The sequence below is a fragment of the Capsicum annuum genome, chromosome 3 (genome assembly GCF_002878395.1).
Source record: "Capsicum annuum cultivar UCD-10X-F1 chromosome 3, UCD10Xv1.1, whole genome shotgun sequence".
NCBI classification, from domain to species: Eukaryota; Viridiplantae; Streptophyta; class Magnoliopsida; order Solanales; family Solanaceae; genus Capsicum; species Capsicum annuum.
The window spans coordinates 43,714,099-43,718,436 of NC_061113.1; the positions used below are offsets into that span (position 1 = coordinate 43,714,099).

Below are 4,338 nucleotides of genomic sequence, written 5' to 3' on the forward strand. Positions count from 1 at the left end.
TGTTAATAGTTATAACTTATAATTATTTTCTTACATAATTTTTAAATATATACTATTTTATCAAAATAAAGTAAATAAACTAAAATAAATAAAGTAATAAATTTTTAAAACATGTTAAATTCGAAAGCATCATTTGGATCAACAAATTACTAAATTAAAATAATAAAACATGCAAATAATAAAATGTCAAGACTATCCCGAATTTATGTGACACAAATATAATTTAGATAATCAATTAGATTCTTAATATGTTTTTAAATATTTTAAATTGTTAGCTATTGTAATTTATAATATTTTTTATGTAATTTTCAAATAATATATGTTACTCTCCTTATCCAAATTTTTGTGGCATTGATATTCAATTATATTCTTAAAATAATTTAAGTTTTTAATTATTATGATTTATAATATTTTTTCTTCTATTCCAATTTAAGTAGCACTGAAATAAATTCGAAAGTCAACCAAAATTTATGATTGAAGCAGCGAAGTGGGTATGTCCTAAATGATAATACCTAATTAGAAGTGATATAGCAAAATTACTATGAGAAAATATTTGTGAAAAAAATTTAAATGAGTCTCATAAAAGATGCCATGTTAATTTAAAACATCAAAATTAATTTATCATTTTATGTCAATTTTATTTTTATTAAATATTATTAAATTTTTAATACCTAAATGACTTATAATAATTAATTAGGGGTGATATAGTAAAATTACAGTTGAAGTGGACATATCATAAATGTCTATTTTACCTTTTTTTTATTAAATATTATTAATTTTCTTATATGTAAATGTCTTATAATAATTAATTAGGGGTAATATAGTAAAATCGTGGACCAAACATACTTGTGATTTTTTTTAAATAAATCTCATATAAGATGTCCTATTAATTTAAAACATCAACAATTGATTTATCATTTATATCTATTTTGCTATTTATTAAATATTATTAATTTTTTAATACCTAGAGGACTTATAATAATTAATTTGAGGTGATATAATAAAACTACGATTGAAGCAGCTGAAATAAACATGTCATAAATGTCTATTTTACCTTTTTTAAAATTAAGTATTATTAATTTTCTTATATATAAATGACTTAAAATAATTAATTATGGATAATATAGTAAAATCACGGAGCAGCTGAAGCAGGTGAAGAAGCAGCATGTTGACGAAGAGCTGCCTGCTTCTTCACTCTTATTAATAAATAAAATTAAGTAGCTTTAGAAAATAACAAAATAAAAAAATTATACTACAACTCAAAAATAATTTTCATATAATACTCTAACAATAAATATTCAAAAGATTGATCTTTGAAAAAGAAAATAAATTAAATTTTCTTTGAGGAGATGGCCATCAATGCAATCATTTTTCAAATCTTATAGTAGAATCAGACCAAAGACTAAGAGGTCGTTTGTCCATAAAAAATAATTTTTTTTTCGGATTTTTTTTCAGTTTATTAAAGTTGTGGTATTTGGCCATAAAAATTTCAAAAATTATTCTAAAATTGTTCTTTAAAAAGTGAAAATAGATTTTTGTTATTTTCACTATTTTCCAACTCCAATTTCAACTTTTATTATTATTACATATAACTCTAATTTTTAAAATTTTTACATAAAGTCCTCGTAATGTTTAAAAGCTTTAAGTGTTTAGTCACTGATGCAATTAATGATGATTTTTTTCCATGATTGTTGATTGAACAGTGATTAATACAAAAATATCACCATATTTCGGCTGAGATTGCATCTAAGACATTTTTGCATTATCTTTCTTCAATTTTGTTTCAATTATATCTTTCTTCAATTTTTGCATTATCTTTCTTTAATTTTGGTGTTTTAGTTGATTGAACATTTTTGCATTTTGCATTATCTTTCTTAAATTTTGTTTCAACAGCTTGAGTTAATTCTTGCAATTGAAAAAACTGAAAAATTATTTGAGAACAAGTGAGGACCTAGTGAAGATCCAAATCAAAAACAAGTTATGCATCTAAACAAATGATCCAAATCAATCATTCTATCTCCTGTAGTTCTGATATTTGCTAAGAGAATCATTAGTTGTCAATCTTTGTTCTTGAGTGCTATTTTTTTCGTTAATATAAACTTAATTTGAGTAATGGAAGTGTCTATATATAAGAATCACATTTGATTGTATGCTAGTAGGTAAATTAGTAGTTGGGTGATTTTGATAGTTTTTAAAAGTTGAGGGCATAAAATCATATTTAAAAAGTTTTTTCAAAAGTCTAAAAAAATCTTTCAAAAATACATGGTCAAACACAACTCCAACTCCAACTCCAACTTCAAGAATTTTTAATTTTCATGGCCAAACGGCTACTAAAAATATCTCTACGATAAAATGTATTAGAAGTTAAGAAACACTTGCAACTCATTGCATTACTTTTTCGAACCAAGGGCACCCCTTCTAATGAAGGACCTTAAGATCAACCTAAATGTCACGCACCCAACCAACTTTTTTATTATGGTGGGTGTTTTTATATGTTTATACCTATTTTTATATATTTTTTATGTAATTATATCTATTCCGCGTCGAGTTTAGTGGGTGTCAGAGCACCCCAAAATTCAATATAGGTCCGCCCTTGTTTGTCGGAGCATATATAGTGAATTAGCACTACAACATAAAGCATGTATAGCTTCAGAATACCTTGTAGCTAAATGTGAACATTTTAATGGCTAAATACTTTAGCCACAATTTTCTTTTCCGTAGCTTTCGTACCAAGAAGCGACGTAACTAAAAGGTAGCTATAGACTTTACATGATTTGTGGCTAAGAATTACTACTTACAGCTACAAAAAACATTGTTGTAGCTGTGATGATAAAAAATATTCTTGCTACGAAATATATTTTTGTAGCTAATAGTTTACTCTGTTGCCATGATAAATTAAATTTATAGTAATTTTTTTAATTTAGCCACAACGTATTTTATTATGAAAAAAGATTTGATTTTTTTGCTAAAAAATTTTAAAATTTGTGGCAATTTTATATTTTAATTTCATTGTAACAATACTTCTATTTAGCTACAAGTTAAAAAATCTATAATCTATAAGAAGTAATTGCCACAAACATTTTTATACATGGATAAGAATTCATTCTTTTTATCAAAAAATACATAAATTGTAGCTAATAATTTGCTATGAAAAATGAAAATGTATAGCCAGATTTTTGATAATTACATATAGGTTTGGCCACAAATATAAAAATTCATTGCTACAACTTAAAAAATATTGTCATAAATATTATTAATCAGTAAAATTTCTATAATGTAACTTCAAAAAATTCAAGAAATATTCCTAAAATTCTATTACAATAAATTAAAAAATTCTCCACAACCTTAATAAGACACAAAAATTACATAATGTAGCCGGGAATCTATTCTTCAGATTCCAAAACAAGTATTAAGTTATATATAATTGCATTTTACAATTTTAAAAATTATAATTAGTCCAAAATAACATAGTATTTTTCTATCTCTCCTTCCTCGATCTTCAACTGCAAACAACTTGTTGTCCTTCATGCTTTGATTCCACCAATGACTCTGTCAATAATACAAACTAATTATATATCCAGAAGTATGTATATATAACATTTCGAGGAGGATGAAAAGTAAGAAAAAGCGCAAGCCAACCAAGGAAGTAAATAAACCTATAAATATAGATCTCAAATTTCAATATCAATTCTAAAATTCACACAAATAAAAAGTGAATTTTACATCAATATATATATATATACACACACACTTCAATGCACTACTTTTATTATAAAAACTTATCTCATGTAGTTGAAGAATTTCATGTCACAAAGCCTACAAAGAGTAAAGAAGTTAATTAGTAAAACATCATAAATAAAAATTTCAAAATCGAGGGATGAAGGTGAAGGAAAAGGTGGTGGGACACAGGAGTCAGGGGTGTGGGTGGGGGTGGGGTGGGAGGTGACGGACAAGAAAGGAATAGAGAAAGGGGAAAGGAGAAAGAGATTTGAGGTATTTTTTTAAGAGGGAAGGAGAAGTATGTTATTTTATTGGATTTAAAAATTTTGGAGGAAGTTTTAGTAATTTAAATTTTTTAATTTTGGAGGGAGATCTTTTGGGAGAAATTTTTGGCCAATTGGCCTTCGTGTTTCCTTTTTTATTTTGGGTAAAAATTATTGTTTCCTTTACATATGACTCTACTACTAGAGAAAAAAATGATTTTTGTTATAAATGTATTTACATTATAGTGAATGTCTATCAAGATCTATCAAGATCTACGTTGATATCTATTAGGATTTGAAGCATCCGTCTTTTACTCAGACTAGGAGTAAATTTCCCTATAAATAGAGGGGTTTT

At 25.5% G+C, this 4,338-nt stretch overlaps 1 non-coding gene across 1 annotated transcript; it reads left to right on the plus strand.

Annotated features, from left to right (window-relative positions):
- The first annotated feature begins 1,660 nt into the window (after positions 1-1,660).
- LOC124897465 lies at positions 1,661-1,745 on the plus strand. Its single transcript, XR_007054183.1, has one exon. It is a non-coding gene; the product is annotated as a small nucleolar RNA Z196/R39/R59 family (small nucleolar RNA).
- The last annotated feature ends 2,593 nt before the right edge of the window (positions 1,746-4,338 follow it).